The 17531-nt window shown below is 46.3% G+C and overlaps 1 protein-coding gene across 1 annotated transcript in view; it reads left to right on the forward strand.

Annotated features, from left to right (window-relative positions):
• LOC124619262 overlaps nt 1-17531 on the forward strand; it is a 559103-nt gene that overhangs the window by 313571 nt on the left and 228001 nt on the right. The gene's annotated exons all lie outside the window — the stretch shown is intronic.

Consider the following 17531-nt stretch of genomic DNA (forward strand, 5'->3'; position numbering starts at 1 on the left):
TTACTTTCCGAATAACCCTTGTACAATCAGATGCAATTACAATGGTTTAAACTATTATAAAACACAAGTAGAGCCCAACTAAGGTACAAATGAAGTGTCACAGTTTCAGAGATTTTACTGGTCCCACACAGACATGGAAATGCCATGTGTCTAGGGCCACCCGTCGGGTAGACCATTCCCCTGGTGCAAGTCTCTCGAGTTGACGCTACGTCGGCGACTTGCGTGTCGATGGGGATGAAATGATGATGATAAGGACAACACAACACGCAGTCCCTGAAAATCTCCGACCTAGCCGGGAATCGAACCCGGGCCGTTAGGTATGACATGCCGCCTCGCTGACCACTCAGCTACCAGAGGCGGACCTAATATTGTGTATATAGACTCAAGTGGCAAGTGAAAATTCGTGCCAAGGGCGGGAATCGAACTCTGGTCTCCTGCTTACCACATATAAAATACAAGTTCTGACCAAGTAAGGTACAAATGAAATGTCACAGTTTCAGAGATTTTACTTTAGAAATATGATTTTATGTATGTAGGCTAAAGTAGCCAGAGAAAATCTGTACCAAGGCCGCGAGTCTAACCCAGGTTTCCTGCTTGCTAGGCAGGCGCGTTAGCCACTAAGTAACCTTGGCACAGCAGTTCACACAACTGCGCGGATTGCCCTGGTTCGTCGCCTTCCTCGATCCAAATTCTCATCGTCGCCACAGTCTACTCTAAATTTCCCCATACACATGAACAGAATTGCCGATGTTCTCCATGTTCTGGAATAGCACCTCAGTCTCGAACGTGAATGGGGGATCCAGCCTGAAACCCAGCAGCAAGTAATTATACAGATGTCACAGTTTCAGAGACTTTGCTGCTCTCATACAGATGTAATTTTTGTATATGGACTGAAGCGCCGAGAATAGAAGAGCTGCCTAGTAAGCAGGAGATCCAAGTTCGACTCCCGACCTTGGTACAAATTTTCGCTCGCCGCATCCGTCTGTATTCATAAGACCAAGTAAGGTAGTTTCCTACGACCGATTCTCGGTCAATAGAATCAAGCGGCTCTAGTCCACTGCGTCCGCAGTTCGTGGTCTCGCGGTCGCGTTCTCGCTTCCCGAGCACGGGGTCTCGGGTTCGATTCCCGGGGGGTTCAGGGATTTTCACCTGCCTCCAGATGACTGGGTGTTTGTGATGTCCTTATCATTTCATCTTCATTCATGAACGTGGCGAGACTGGGCTGAGCAAAGGTTGGGAATCTGTACGCCCCACAAAGCAAACATCATCATCATCATCTAGTCCACTGCGGGCCCCGTCTTGCTAACAGCCGTGCCTCCCTAGCCGGTGCGAGCTGACAGCAGAGAAATCATTTCAAAGTCAGACATTTACTGCACCTCGAATGCCCATCAACACATAAGTCAGACATTTCCTTACACAATCTGGCAAGAACAATAATTAACACTTGGAAAGCAAAAAGCTTACAACTGATACCCATCGCAAGTTTCAAGTTACAAGCTAATTACAATGACGGTATTAACAAGGATTTCCACATTTTTGATTTCACTCATCATAGTAACCACGCGACGGTGTTCATGATCACTCAACACATGTTAGTACTTTAGGTAAGCCCATACATGCATAACACACGGTGTTAAATTCTTTACCAATTTCTGTGTCCTCACGCCAACAAGTAGTACAAACTTTCGGATCCACAACAGTTTTTCGCACACAACAGCGTATGCCGTATCAGACCAATAAAAATACGCAATAGTGCGAAATTCAAAACGACTATCTCGAGAGCAGAACAATGTTAGGTGGCACGTAATAATATCACACACACAGTCAATTACGCGATGCCACCACGCCCATCGATGAGTTGTGCGCTTCTAATACACCAGTAACTTAAGCTTTATCAACACAGCAGAAGTACTGGATGTAGTGTTAATGTTAACGTATCACATCCTTACTTTGCTGGCTACGAGTATAGTATCGTATTGCTCCCGTAAAGACATCTCGACATGCAGAGTAAGCCACCAATCCAGGTAAGCACTGACACAGTCCCAAGCTTGAACCAATGCAATTCGCTAGCTTAACCAGCCAGCACTTCTCGTGTGACATCACTTTGTTGCCTTACCGGCCTCAACGACTCTACTTGGCACTGCCTGTGCACGCCCTCCCTTACGACTCCAGATGGCGCCACCATCGCGTGTCAAGGAGAGAATAATTCAGAGATACATTCCTGGAAATTGAAATAAGAACACCGTGAATTCATTGTCCCAGGAAGGGGAAACTTTATTGACACATTCCTGGGGTCAGATACATCACATGATCACACTGACAGAACCACAGGCACATAGACACAGGCAACAGAGCATGCACAATGTCGGCACTAGTACAGTGTATATCCACCTTTCGCAGCAATGCAGGCTGCTATTCTCCCATGGAGACGATCATAGAGATGCTGGATGTAGTCCTGTGGAACGGCTTGCCATGCCATTTCCACCTGGCGCCTCAGTTGGACCAGCGTTCGTGCTGGGCATGCAGACCGCGGGAGACGACGCTTCATCCAGTCCCAAACATGCTCAATGGGGGACAGATCCGGAGATCTTGCTGGCCAGGGTAGTTGACTTACACCTTCTAGAGCACGTTGGGTGGCACGGGATACATGCGGACGTGCATTGTCCTGTCGGAACAGCAAGTTCCCTTGCCGGTCTAGGAATGGTAGAACGATGGGTTCGATGACGGTTTGGATGTACCGTGCACTATTCAGTGTCCCCTCGACGATCACCAGTGGTGTACGGCCAGTGTAGGAGATCGCTCGCCACACCATGATGCCGGGTGTTGGCCCTGTGTGCCTCGGTCGTATGCAGTCCTGATTGTGGCGCTCACCTGCACGGCGCCAAACACGCATACGACCATCATTGGCACCAAGGCAGAAGCGACTCTCATCGCTGAAGACGACACGTCTCCATTCGTCCCTCCATTCACGCCTGTTGCGACACCACTGGAGGCGGGCTGCACGATGTTGGGGCGTGAGCGGAAGACGGCCTAACGGTGTGCGGGACCGTAGCCCAGCTTCATGGAGACGGTTGCGAATGGTCCTCGCCGATACCCCAGGAGCAACAGTGTCCCTAATTTGCTGGGAAGTGGCGGTGCGGTCCCCTACGGCACTGCGTAGGATCCTACGGTCTTGGCGTGCATCCGTGCGTCGCTGCGGTCCGGTCCCAGGTCGACGGGCACGTGCACCTTCCGCCGACCACTGGCGACAACATCGATGTACTGTGGAGACCTCACGCCCCACGTGTTGAGCAATTCGGCGGTACGTCCACCCGGCCTCCCGCATGCCCACTATTCGCCCTCGCTCAAAGTCCGTCAGCTGCACATACGGTTCACGTCCACGCTGTCGCGGCATGCTACCAGTGTTAAAGACTGCGATGGAGCTCCGTATGCCACGGCAAACTGGCTGACACTGACGGCGGCGGTGCACAAATGTTGCGCAGCTAGCGCCATTCGACGGCGAACCCCGCGGTTCCTGATGTGTCCGCTGTGCCGTGCGTGTGATCATTGCTTGTACAGCCCTCTCGCAGTGTCCGGAGCAAGTATGGTGGGTCTGACACACCGGTGTCAATGTGTTCTTTTTTCCATTTCCAGGAGTGTATATACGATATTACAATGGCTGTGTTATCCCGAACTACGATGTAATACTCTGATGGGCTGGCGCCAGGACTCCCGTCGTGCCACGGGCAACGGTTCTTCCCGCCTTGCGCGCCTAGAATACTAAGTCTGCCAGAAATGAAATGAAATGTCGTGTGACGAGGGCCTCCCGTCGGGTAGACCGTTCGCCTGGTGCAAGTCTTTCGATTGGACGCCACTTCGGCGACTTGCGCTTCGATGGGGATGAAATGATGATGATTAGGACAACACAACACCCAGTCCCTGAGCGGAGAAAATCTCCGACCCAGCCGGGAATCGAACCCGGGCCCTTTGGATTGACAGTCTGTCGCGCTGACCACTCAGCTGCCAGAAATCGTAGGCAACGAGTCAGAGCCTGCGTTTAAATGGTGTATGCCCCATTTGTGACAAATTTTTATTAAAATATTCGAAACAGGCAACGCGAGTATGCCGTCATATGGACAGGTAGTTTTTCGAGTCGCTGCTATACATATAAATATGGCATTACATTTACGTATCTGTGCGAATCTACACAACAATTTGTAAAAAGGAAAACACCACGACCGAGAGATGTGATCATAATGAAATTTATTTCACCGATTAGGGACATGACACTACGCTAATGACTAGCAATACAGACCTGTACATGTGCAGTGACTGCGGATATTTTGTACAGAGTAGCGCCACCACATGCTGCAGGCAGAGCCTCTAGACGTCGTGTCATGGAATCAAAGAGCGCCTGAATATGCTGGTGGGGAATTCTGCCCCAAGCGGTTTGTAGGCGCGTCCGCAAAGCATCAACGGTGGTTGCAGGAGGACCTGAACGAACAAGTTACTGACCCACCATACCCCAGACATATTCGATGGGTGACATGTCAGGCGAACCGATAGTTGAATATTGCTATAAATGGTTCAAATGGCTCTGAGCACTATGGGACTTACCTTCTGAGGTCATCAGTCCCCTAGAACTTAGAACTACTTAAACCGGACTAACCTAAGGACATCACACACATCCATGCCCGAGCAGGATTCTAACCTGCGACCGTACCGGTCGCGTGGTTCTGGACCGTAGCTCCTAGAACCGCTCGGCCACTCCGGCCGGCAATATTGCTATAACTTTGACTTTTATATGTCAACATTTTTATATTTCCAATGTTGGAAACGATATGTTCTGTAACGATATGTTCTGTAACCAAGTATCTTCTCTAAAAATGAGCAGCTGAAAAAAATGAACACACAAATAATAAAAAATATCATTATGTTGGCGAAAGGGAGGAGAGATCGATTCCTCGTAACATTGTTCCCAAGGATCTTACGGTCCACAACGTATTTCAAAAAGGGACTATCCCTTTCGCTCCCAGGCAAGTAGAACGACTGAACAAAACACTTAGGCAAGTCTGTGAAAAAGTTTATCAGATGATGATGATAATGATCGCTTTGTCACAGTGGCTGTTGCTGAAAACTTTTTCTTCGCTTAACAGGGCATTCAGCACCAAATGGACAATATCTGTTGATTCTTCAGATAATTCAGTCGCAGCGCTCGTATAACTTGGCGTGGTGTTTACTTTGTTTTTCTCTTTTTTCCAGGTAAGTCATTGAAGTGTACTGGGAAACTTTCATCGTGACCTAGAATTTGATGGCATCAGTTCCGGTTCCTGCACAGCAAAACCACTGCGATTATTCCTGATGATTCTGTCTGGCGTCGGAAGTGAGGTAGCAATTCTCGGTTGAGCCACAGGTAAGAAGAGCTGAATACTATTCTACTCATTCCTTTCAGCCTATTTCAGACGTATCTTTGGAAGTGGCACTGACGAGAGTTTTTACTGCTAAGGCTACCAGAAATATGCACTTGCTTATTACAGTTGGTCATTCTTTTAAATCAGACAAATTTTTCAGTTTTGCTGACCGCCGTTTCTTGGCGTCCACATACACTGAGGTGACGAAAGCCATGGGAAATCGATGTGTACACGTACAGATTGCGGTAGCACCGCATGTAAGAGGTATAAAAGGGCAATGCATTGGCGGAGCTGTCATTTGTACTCAGGTGATTCACGTGAAAAGGTTTCCAACGGGATTATATCCGCACGACATGAATTAACAGACTTTGAAAGCGGAATGGTAGTTGGAGCTAGATTCATAGGACATTCCATTACGGTAACCATTAGCGAATTCAATATTCCGAATTCCACAGTGTCAAGAGTGTGCCAAGAACACCACATTTCAGACATTACCTCTCACTGCTGACAACGCAGTAGTCGACGGCCTTCACATAACGACCGAGAGCAGCGGCATTTGCGTAGAATTGTCAGTGCTAACAGACAAGCAACACTGCGTGAAATAACCGCCGAAATCAATATGGGACATACTACGAACGGCGCTAGGACAGTGGGGCCAAATTTGGCGTTAATGGGCTATGGCAGCTGACGGCCGACGCGAGTGGCTTTGCTAACAGCACGACATCGCCTGCAGCGCCCCTCCTGGGCTCGTGACCATATCGGTTGGACCCTAGACAACTGGAAAACCTTGACCTGGTCAGATGAATCCCAGTTGGTACGAGCTGATGACAGGGTTCGAGTGTGGCGCAGACCACCGAAGTCATGGATCCAGGTTGTCTACCAAGCACTGTGCAAGTTGGTGGTGGCTCCATAATGGTGTGGGCTGTGTTTACATGGAATGGCCCTGGTCCTCTGTTCCAACTGAATCGATCATTGACGGGAAATAGTTATGTTCGTTTGCTTCGAGACAGTTTGCAGCCATTCATGGACTTCATGTTCCCAAACTACGATGGCATTTTTATGTATGACAACGCGCCATGTCACCGGACCACAATTGTTCGCGATCGGTTTGACGAACATTCTCAACAGTTCGAACTGATGATTAGGCCGCCCAGATCGCCCGGTATGAATGCCATCGAACATTTATGGGACATAATCGAGAGGTCAATTCGTGCACAGCCTCTCCTACCGGCAACACCTTCGCAGTTATGGACGGATATAGAGGCAGTTTGGCTCCGTATTTCTGCATGGGACTTCCAACGACTTGTTGAGTCGATGCCAAATCGAGCTGCTGCACTACACCGGGATAAAGGAGGTCCGCCACGATCTTAGGAGGTATCCCATGACTTTAGTCGCCTCTGTGTACAATTCGTCAATCCGGTAAGCTGGACAAATTCCGCAGTTTCGCCAACCGCTGTTTTTCGGGGTACACTTAGCATGTAATCTTAAGTCCATCTCTTGATCTTCTCGTACTACGTTGTTATTGTCTTCAGATCGAGAAGTGATTGATGCAGCTTTCTTTATGCTGGTGGAAGCTTTGCGAGCCTCTTCACTTCTTCATGCCTGCTGCAGTCTACATCCATTCGAAACAGCTAACTGTATTCAATCCTTGGTCTTCTTCAACAATTTTTATCTCTTGCACTTCCGTCAATTACCAAATTATTCGCTGATGTCTCATAATGTGTCCTACCAACCGATTCCTTTTTTAGTCGAGTTGTGCCATAATTTTTTTCCGTCAGGTATCTTCATTACCTCCATATTAGTTATTCGATCCATCCATTTAATCTTCACCATTCCTCTACAGCACCACCTTTCTAAATATTGTATGTATGAACCGCTTGTACTCCATTTTTCACTTCTGCACGAGGCTACACCTCGCACCAACACCTTCAGAAAAGACGTCCCAACATACAAAATTATATTAGGCTCGCGAACCAGGCCATGCTTCGGAATTGCTACATATGTATGGGAATTCGATATACGTCCTAATCTGGGGAATCTCTGGAAATTGTGTCGGGACCCAAATTTCGTCATCTCGTTGTAGCTTCGCCCACTTTGAAGGTACGGAATTCGGAAATATAATAAATCATACAGTGTGTATCAGAAATGTACAGCACAAATAGCAGGGCATATTCCTCACACGTAGACAAAGAAATTATGTTATATGAACATGGGTATGGAAACGCTATATTTGCATGTTACAACTCATTTTCTCCAACTCATTAATCATTGGAAACACACACGAACGGAACGCACCAGCATACCCCATGCAACTCCTCCTCACAGGAGATGTTTAATATGCCCTCCGTGGTCATTGATACAGGCATCAAACCTGCCTCGCAGTGAATCTTGGATGCGCTGATGTATTCTTGGAATACTGCGTATGGTTTCGCAGCCTTCCATACTAAGGGCACGGTGCCCCCAGAAATAAAAGTCCAGTGGGCTTGGGTCTGGAGAACGTTGAGGCCAAGCAACTGGTCTATCTCTACTTATCAACATGTTACCGAAACTGTTATTTAGAAGCCGACAGACATCAGCTCTAAAATGAGGACGTGCCCCGTCGTGCAAGATGTACATGTTTTGTCACACAGGAAAAGGCACATCTGCTAACAGATAAGGTACAAAATTCTCTATGAAATTAGAATAACTTCATAGGTTGAGCCTGGGTGGAAGAAAGTGAAGCGTTACCAACAATGCCGCCCCAAACATTGACAGAAAATCTTTGTTGATGACTTGTTCAACAGTTGCGCGTGTGCCCATACATAATGAGTGTGAAAATTTACAATCTGATCTCGTTGAAACGACGCCTCATCTTGTGAACAGCATCGTTACACTAAAATTAGGATTGGCACTTTGTTGAATAAACTATTCGCAGAAGTGTACCTGTGCAGGAAAATCAGCTGCTGTTAGTGCCTGCTCACTCTGTAAGTGGTATGGATACAGCTGGTCGTCGTGTAACACTCTCCAGACAGTCATGTGGTCAACATTCAGTGCTGCAGCCACTTGTCTTGTACTGACACAAGGGTCATCGCCAGCTGTATGAAGAATAGAAATGACTCATGTTTCGTAAGACGACAATCAGTGGTTTCAAACACTTTCATGTCGGGCACCTTCGTCCTGGAAATCTCTCCCTGTACAGCCATTGCCGTCAGCTAATCCGTACATCAAATAAGCATTTGTCATATCTGCAACTCACGCACGAGCCAAGTCTGTGATTAACTCCACGTAGTAACCTGCATGCTTGCAACAGTTGTACTGATCGCTGGAACAGTTAATGTTACTGTAGACAAGTACGGCGCATGACAGCAGGGACATGTAAAACAAATCAATGACGGTGCACAACGTAACCTGACGTCACCAAGAGTGCATGACTCTAACGTTCTGTCCTTGCGCGTTTCCCAGGCTCAATGAGTTGGAGAAAATGAGTTGTAACATGAAAACAAAGTGTTTCCAGACCCTTGTTCATAAAACATAACTTCTTCGTCTACATGTGAGGATTCTGTCCTACAATTTGTGCCGTACTTTTCTGTTACACCTTGTGTAGAATATAATGAAAATGACTCCTTTCTCTTTCGTTCTTGGTTTTTATTGTTTATAAAGGTTTTCTTAAATTTTCTGTGCAAAATAAAATCACAGAATTTCAGAATACACAAGAATTTTCTTTTTTTACACATTGTGTGGTAAGAATATTAACTACCAGTTCGTGAAAGGTCAGCACACATATAATTGACCATGCGAAAAATTTTTCTTGGTGTTTGAATGGCCTCTATCGTAGTTGAAACCAACTATAAGGAAATACACACATGTGGTCGGAAACAGTCTGAAAAGCTGGTAAGGGTGTTTCAGGCTAAGTTGTGTAGAGAAATAACTGTTAAGAGACAAACTCGGTACGTTGCGCCGTTTCCGAGTTAATTAGCTTTGAAGCTGCGCCTGCAAATTCAAGCCAGACACGGTCTAGCAAAACATGTTCTTCGTTTGGTTTCCTAAAACCGAACAAGAGAGCGATACAAAAATCGGACATGCGACGATAGTAAGGATCGAATCCGAGCCAAAGTTGGAGCTGTCTCTAGCGCTATCATCTACGCTACGAGAGGAACTGACATTAATTGTAACTGGTCGCTTGAGTTTCCACGCGCAACGTCGTTCTAGACTAATTTCAAATGGCTCTGAGCACTATGGGACTTAACATCTGTGGTCATCAGTCCCCTAGAACTTAGAACTAGTGAAACCTAACTAACCTAAGGGCATCACACACATCCATGCTCGAGGCAGGATTCGAACCTGCGACCGTAGCGGTCACGCGGTTCCAGACAGCTTATTTCAATGCCAAGTTCGCCTGCTTAGCTGAGTGGTAACGTGCGTGTGTCAAATGCAGCGGGCTCGTTTTCGATTCCCGGCTGAGTTGGAGATTTTCTCCGCTCGTGTGGACTAGGTGTTGTGTTGCCCTCATCCTCATTCCATCCTATCACCGGCGCGCAATTCGCCCAATGTGACGTCGACTGAAATAAGACTTGCACTGGGCGGCCGAACTTCCGCGGCTGGGACCTCCCGGCCAACAATGCAGCACCCCCATTTCATTTTTTTCCAATTTCACTTAACTCGGAAACGACGCAACGTATCGAATTATTGTTTAAAACTATAGTCTATTCCAAACATAGTTTTAGTTTTTGGGATACTTAGTGATAAGAGTTAGTGAAAGTGTGCATACAACTGACCATGATAAAAACACTCATACACTCTGGTCGTAAATCAGTTCCGACGTATGTGTATGTCCGACAGCGAGTCATCCTTATTGCTACTGCAAACTGAACCTTGACTCGCTTAAATCGTGTGGTGATTCAGTTGGGACCTTTGGAATATGGGATATGAGAGAGACCTTTGCATCGGCTGGATCTGTGAGGATAGTAGCTTCAGTGAAATTAATTGGTGCAGCTATAATGTGGAAACTGGTAGCGTTACAAAGTTGCGGACGGTTCAAATTGCGCAGCACTCCTCTGATCGTTTGTCTATAAGCCGACACTACAACTTTCCTAATATATAGGTTTTCTGTTAAAACCAACTGCAAGGAAGAAAACAAATCAGCACATTGTTGCGTATATAATCTTTGTTTAAAACTGTAGATATGAGAGAGAAACAATTTCTCCAATGATTTAAATGCATTACTGCCGTAGCTAAAACCGAATGCAAGGAAGAAAACGAAATATCACATTTTCACAGCATAGCATTTTTTTCTCACAGTAGGTTTTAACAGAAAACCTGTACATCATTGCGTAAAAAAATGAAGGCCACTGCCATCGCAGGTTTATTAGGTTAAAGTGTAAAAATGATGTAAATAGGTCAAGCACTTTTCGAGATTTTTGGGAATGACGTTTTCCTCATATATATCACTATAGATGCTAAATCCTTCCTAACTCGCCATTCATCATTTATTTTGCTACCCAAGTAACAAAACTGATAAACTATCTTGAGTGTCTCATTTCGTAATCCAATTTCCTCTGTATCCACTTCATCCCATTACCGTGATCTACTTTTGTTAGCGTTCGTTTTACAACCTCTGTCCATGACAGCACTCATCTACATCTACGTGGATACCCTGCAAATCACATTTAAGTGCCTGGTACAGGGTTCATCGAACCACCTTCACAATAATACTCTAATATTGTAATCTCGTACAGTTCGCGGAAGAAACGAACACCTATATCATTCTTCGGAAGCTCTAATTCCCTTTCTTTTACTTTGATTCTCGTTTCTCCCGATGTAGGTCGGCGTCAACAAAATATTTTCGCATTCGGAGGAAAGAGTTGGTGATTGAAATTTCGCGAGAAGATTCCGCCGCAGCGAAAACCGTCTTTGTTTTAATGATATCCATCCAAAATCGTGTATTATTTCAGTGGCGCTCTCTCCCCTATTTCGCGATGATACAAAATGTGCTGCCCTTCTTTGAACTTTCTCCATGCACCCCGACAATCTTATCTGCTAAGGATCCCACGACGCGCAGCAGTATTCTAAAAGAGGACGGACAAGCGTAGTGTAGCCAGTGTTCTTAGTAGATCTGATACGTTTTCCAAGTGTCCCGCCAAAAAAAAAAAAAAAACGCAGCCTTTAGTTAGCCTTCCCCACATCATTTTCTATGTGTTCTTTCCAGTTTAAGTCCTGCCTCGGGCATGGATGTGTGTGATGTCCTTAGGTTAGTTAGGTTTAAGTAGTTCTGAGGTCTAGGGAACTGATGACCTCAGAAGTTAAATCCCATAGTGCTCAGAGCCATTTTTTCCAGTTTAAGTTGTTCGTAATTGTAATTCCTAGGTATTTAGTTGAATTTACAACCTTTAGATTTCGTTGATTTATCGTGTAACCGAAGTTCAACGGATTTGTTTTAGCACTCATATTTAATTCCATTAAACTGCTGCTCGAAGTTCTATGCCGTTTCTGACAGAGTCGCAATACCACCGACAAACCTCAAAGTTTTTATTTCTTCTCGTTGAACTTTAATTCGCTTTCAAAATTTCTTCTTGGCTTCCTATACTGCTTGCTTACACCACAGACTAGGTAACATCTGCGATACACTACAGCCTCTTCTCACTTCCTACTCAACCATTGCTTCCTCTTCATCTCCTTCGACTCTTACAACTGCAGTTTACTGTCTGTACAAGCTACGAACTGGGTAATTCAGGACGGCCGGAGGAGGTTTCGAAACCCTCACCATCTGTGCTAGGGGCCACTGTCTTAAGCTGTGCGTCACCTCGCAAAAGTGGTGAAGCAAACGTGGTGTGTGGAAAAGCCGCCGTTGTTCTTCCACAGATCGATTATCGATGACGTCACTGGAGGTCAGACTGGAGCGCCCGCGGCGTGTGCCAGCTGTTTGTCAACGCCCCCACCAATGCCCCCTTCTCTCACTAATCCGCCCCCCCCTCCCCCGTCCAATCCCTTCCCTCCCCCCACCCCTCCCCCCGCCCACGCCTGCTATGCTATGCCTCCGGGCGTCTGGATTCCTCGCTGGCCTATTATTACAGCGCAAGAGTGGATTCGGCGCACGCAGGGTCGAGAACGATAGCGCACGAGTGGAGGCAGACGTAACACGGCATCTATTTCAGAAGCGGCGCCGAGGGAGCGCCTCGGACAGATTTCGATCTTTTCGCTGAGAGTTCAAACGGCGGTGTCAGTGATGCGCGCCCATAAACCTGTAGCTGGGGAGAGATACGGTGACGGTCTGCGATAATTCGCCCTCGTAGCTTGGGAGTCGGGCCAACTGGTAAGTTCAGCACATCGTAAAGAATACGCCCGGTGTTTAACGAGACAGAAACACACTACTGCTGTCGACGGTACAGGGGATCTCTGAACAGGTCGTACAGGAGTTGCTTATTTACACAGGGTGTCCGCATCAAATATATAATAACATAAAATGTAATAACTTGAGACGTAATTGAGAGAGTTATTGGCGGTTTACTTCTACACCTATGATAACTCAAAATGTTTTCTGTTTCCTTGCAGCAGTTGATACCGCGTGCGGATGCGTGTAAAGGCTTTGTTCATATAAATGGACGTCAGTAGCCATATGGAGTCCACGGCAGAAGATGTTCCGTGTGCGCTCTCTCGCAGAGCTAAAGTGGCTGGTACGATGTCGTATTCGGAGTGAGTATTGACAGCGACCAATTGACGATGACCCCACTGAAGCAAAAATCAAGAAAAATTAAAAACGGCTTTGGGAAACTGAGAGTTTGCTTTCCATGTCGGGCCACCAAGCACGCAGTTTCAGAGACTACTGTTGAATTAATCCGTACGTCTTTCCTGCGGAGCCGTCGTAAATCAATCCGACAACCAAGTTGGCGGCTACAGCTACCTAGTTCGACAGCACATGACATAGTCCCTAAAGATGGCACCTGCAAAGTGCAGCTGCACAATCATGAAATCAAGTCTGAGGACAGGTCGCGACAGAAGACGTTCGCAGAGACAATTCTGGCAAAAATGGATGAAAACGAGGCATTCCTCGTTGTCGTCTGTTTCTCGGACGATGCTACATTCCAGGATACCGGCACGGTTAACACGCATAGCTGCCGCATATGGGGAGGTGAACACCTCTTCCAGCACGTAGTGAGAGAGTGTGAACGAGACTCTCCGAAAGTGAAACTGTGGGTTGGACTATTGACGTACAGGGTTATAAGCCCATTCTTCTTCGCAGAGACTACCGTTAATGCAACAATGGACGTGGACATGTTGGAGCTGTACTCTGTGCCACAACTCCGCCGCGTGGAATTAGCCGAGCGGTCTAAGGCACTGCAGTCATGGACTGTGCGGCTGGTACCGGCGGAGGTTCGAGTACTCCCTCGGGCATGGGTGTGTGTGTTTGTCCATAAGATAATTTAGGTTAAGTAGTGTGTAAGCTTAGGGACTGATGACCTTAGCAGTTAAGTCCCATAAGTTTTCACACACTTTTGAACATTTTTTGCCACAACTCCCTCATGATGCGATCTTTCAACAAGATGTTGCAACATGTCATTTTGCGAACATTTTGAGGGATTTCTAGGATGATCGGTTCCCAGATTGCTGAATTGTGAGAGGAATTCCATCGGTTGACTGGCCCCCTAGAAGCCCAGGCATTACGCCACATTCTTTATCTTTTAGATTCATTAAGAATCAAGTACGTCAAACATCAGTTCGCGGTCCACCATATCTGCGCCATCGCACTCCTGCAGTCATCGCAAATGCTGCGCCTGCAGTGCTGGAAACCATTTGGAAAGAAGTGGAATGCGGATTAGATATCTGTCATGTCGCTATTGGTGCGCATGTCGATGTGTATTAGGAGTGTAGAAAACATTTTGAGTTACGAAACTTGTTGAAGCATACCATTAATAAATGTCTCATTCACTTCTTAAGTTATTAGGTTTTATTCTATTATATGTTTAACCCAAAGACTCTGTGTTCGAGCCTTCAAAAAGCTCTTTCATTGCGCAACATAGGAAAATGTTTTAGCGTCTCTCACATTTTCGGAATGGATTAAATTTTATTCGGGTTACAACAGTCCAAATTCTAAACATTATCTAGAAATACGGTTGAGGGAGGGGAAAGGGACAGGGATTAACGCCTCGTCGACGACGGCGACGTTACATCAACAAGTGCAATCGAAATGACGCGGCGAATAGAGAGAAATGAAACATGAGATAGGCCATGGGGTATCATGTCAGCAAATACATTCTCAGGAGCTCTACAGGAAGTTTTCACATCGTTAGACCAGAGAAAGGAACGTATCCATCCTGATCGGTCAATGCGTCTGACTGCCATGTGGTGGAACCAGGCCGGCCGGTGTGTTAGGTTTAAGTAGTTCTATGTTCTAGGGAACTGATGACCACAGATGTTAAATCCCATAGTGCTCAGAGCCATTTGAACCATTTTTGGTGGAACCAAGTTCAATTCCCGGTGCTGCTAGCGACCTTTCCTTGGTAGGAGGACTGGAACGGACTGCATTTAGCCTAGTGATGCTAACTGAGGAGAACTTGAGAGGGAAGTAGCGGTTCCAAGGTCTGGAAAACTGACAGTGGCCCGAGCTGGCACCATGCCCCTCCGTACAGCATCCAAATGACGCAGTTTGGCAAAGGATGACATGGCGGCCCCTCGGCCTCTCGCGGTCCTGTAGGCCTGATCGTTGGATAAATAGCGAAAAGGAAAGAATACATATTAAGGCAATATACACTAACTATATTCATTTTCCTGTTGATTTGGTACTCTTTTCCACTGGTGTAGACGAAGTTCAACAATAAATGGGGCAGCTCCGCGGAAGAAAGTAGGAAAATGGACCTAAAAATCAGTTGCAGTAAAACTAACATGTATAAATGACATATGGAAAGTAAACAGTAGCAGTTAACAAAATGGTTCAAATGGCTCTGAACACTATGGGACTTAACTTCTTAAGTCATCAGTCCCCTAGAACTTAGAACTACTTAAACCTAACTAGCGTAAGGACATCACACACATCCATGCCCGAGGCAGGATTCCAACCTGCGACCGTAGCAGTCGCGCAGTTCCAGACTGTAGCGCCTAGGACCGCTCGGCCACTCCGGCAGACACCAGTTAACAACGAAGTCGTAGAAACTGTGGATGCATTGTAGTATTAAATGCAGTCGAAGGTAATGACTGGAAGAGCAAGAAATGAATCAAACAAAAGAAAGGAAAAATGACCTGGAGTCGGTAACCAACTAAGCTCGCGATGTGTCACAAGTGGAAGGTATACAGTCAGTAAGTACTACCAGCCAGTTTTGACCAACGTTAGTCAGACTTTCGACGCTAAAGCCATTCATTAACTAAGGGTCACTCGGCGAGGAATAAGGAGATTCGTATTGGAAATTACTGAAAGAGCCATAAAAACAAAATGTTTGTAGGGGAACATGCGGAATAGAAGTCGTAGTAAACTACATCTAATCAAAAGTACCGGACATATGTTATTAGACATCAGTGTAGGGTGTGTCCACTACTCGCCTTTATGACGCCATTGCCGGCCGCTGTTGCCGAGCGGTTGTAGGCGCTTCAGTCGGGAACCGCGCTGCTGCTACGGTCGCAGGTTAGAATCCTGCCTCGGTCACGGATGTGTGTGATGCCCTTAGATTAGTTAGGTTTAAGTGGTTCTAAGTCTAGGGGATTGATGACCTCAGATGTTAAGTCCCATAGTGCTTAGAGTCATTTGAACCATTTTTTATGGTGGCATTAACTCTGCTCTGGACATTTTCAAGTAAGTGTTGGAAAATTTGAGGACGAATGTCAACCCATTATTTCCCAAGAGCCGGAACCAGAGAACATATTGGTGTTGGAGGAAGTCGATATTCTGATTCATCCCAAATGTTTTCCATTGGTTCATTGTAATTGCTTACGAACTTTTCTCAATACAAGTAAACAGTAATGTAAAACGATTCATACTCATCCACATTTAGCGTTTTCTTAAAAACTCTAAGGGGACCTCACCCTAATAACGAAAAATACCCTCGTACCGTAACAACACCTCCACTGTACTTCATGTTGAGACTACACATGATGACAGTTAACGTTCTACATTTACAGCTACATCTACATCAATACTCCGCAAGTGACTTGACGGTGTGTGGCGGAGGGTACTTCTGGCACCACTAATTGATCCTCCCTTCCCTGTTCCACTCGCGAATGGCACGTGGGAAGAATGATTGTCGGTAAGCCCCTGTATCAGTTCTAGTTTCTCATGTTCATTTCGCAAGATGTACAAGTATGTGGGAGGAAATAACCTGTTGTCCGACTCTTCTCGGAAAGCAGTCTCTTGAAATTTCGGTAGTAAATCTCTCTGTGGTGCACAACAGCTCTCTTGTAATATCTGCCACTGAAGTCCAACGCCGAACAAACGATCCCGTGACGAAACGCGCCGCTTTTCTTTGGATCTTCTCTGTCTCTCCTATCAGTACTACCTAGCAAGGGCCCCAGACTGATGAGCAGTACTCAGTAATCAGTCGAGCAAGCACCTTGTAAGCCACTTCTTTCGAGGATGAGTTACATTTCCTTAAGTTTCTTCAGACTAATCTGTCTGGCGACTGCTTTTCCTACTATTTGTTTTATGTGGTCATTCCTCTTAACCACGCTCTAGATATTTACCCCTAGAAATTTTACAGTAGATAATGTTTCCAGCAATTTGTCATCAACAGTGCAGTTGTACAGTAGTGGATTTCTTTTCCTAGGTATGCGTAATATGTTATATTTAATGAGGTTCCGTGTCATCTGCCATAATTTGCACCATTCACCAACCCTGTGTCCGCCCCGATTGCTGAGTGGTCAGCGTGACGGATTGCCGTCCTACGGGCCCGACTTCGATTCCCGGCTGGGTCCGGGATTTTCTCCGCTCACGGACTGGGTGTTGTGTTGTCTTCATCATCATTTCTCCCCATACGGCGCGCAGGTCGCCCAATGTGGCGTCGAATGTAATAAGACCTGCACCAAGGCGGCCGGATCTGCCCCGTAAGGGGCCTCCCGGCCAATGACGCCAAACGCTGATTTGCTACTTCCTTATAGACGACCGCATCATCTGCGAACAATCTTAAAGAGCTTCCGACAGTTTCCACTAAACCAGTAATAAGGAACGGTCACGTTACACTTCCT

The sequence above is a fragment of the Schistocerca americana genome, chromosome 6 (genome assembly GCF_021461395.2).
Source record: "Schistocerca americana isolate TAMUIC-IGC-003095 chromosome 6, iqSchAmer2.1, whole genome shotgun sequence".
Classification (NCBI taxonomy): Eukaryota; Metazoa; Arthropoda; class Insecta; order Orthoptera; family Acrididae; genus Schistocerca; species Schistocerca americana.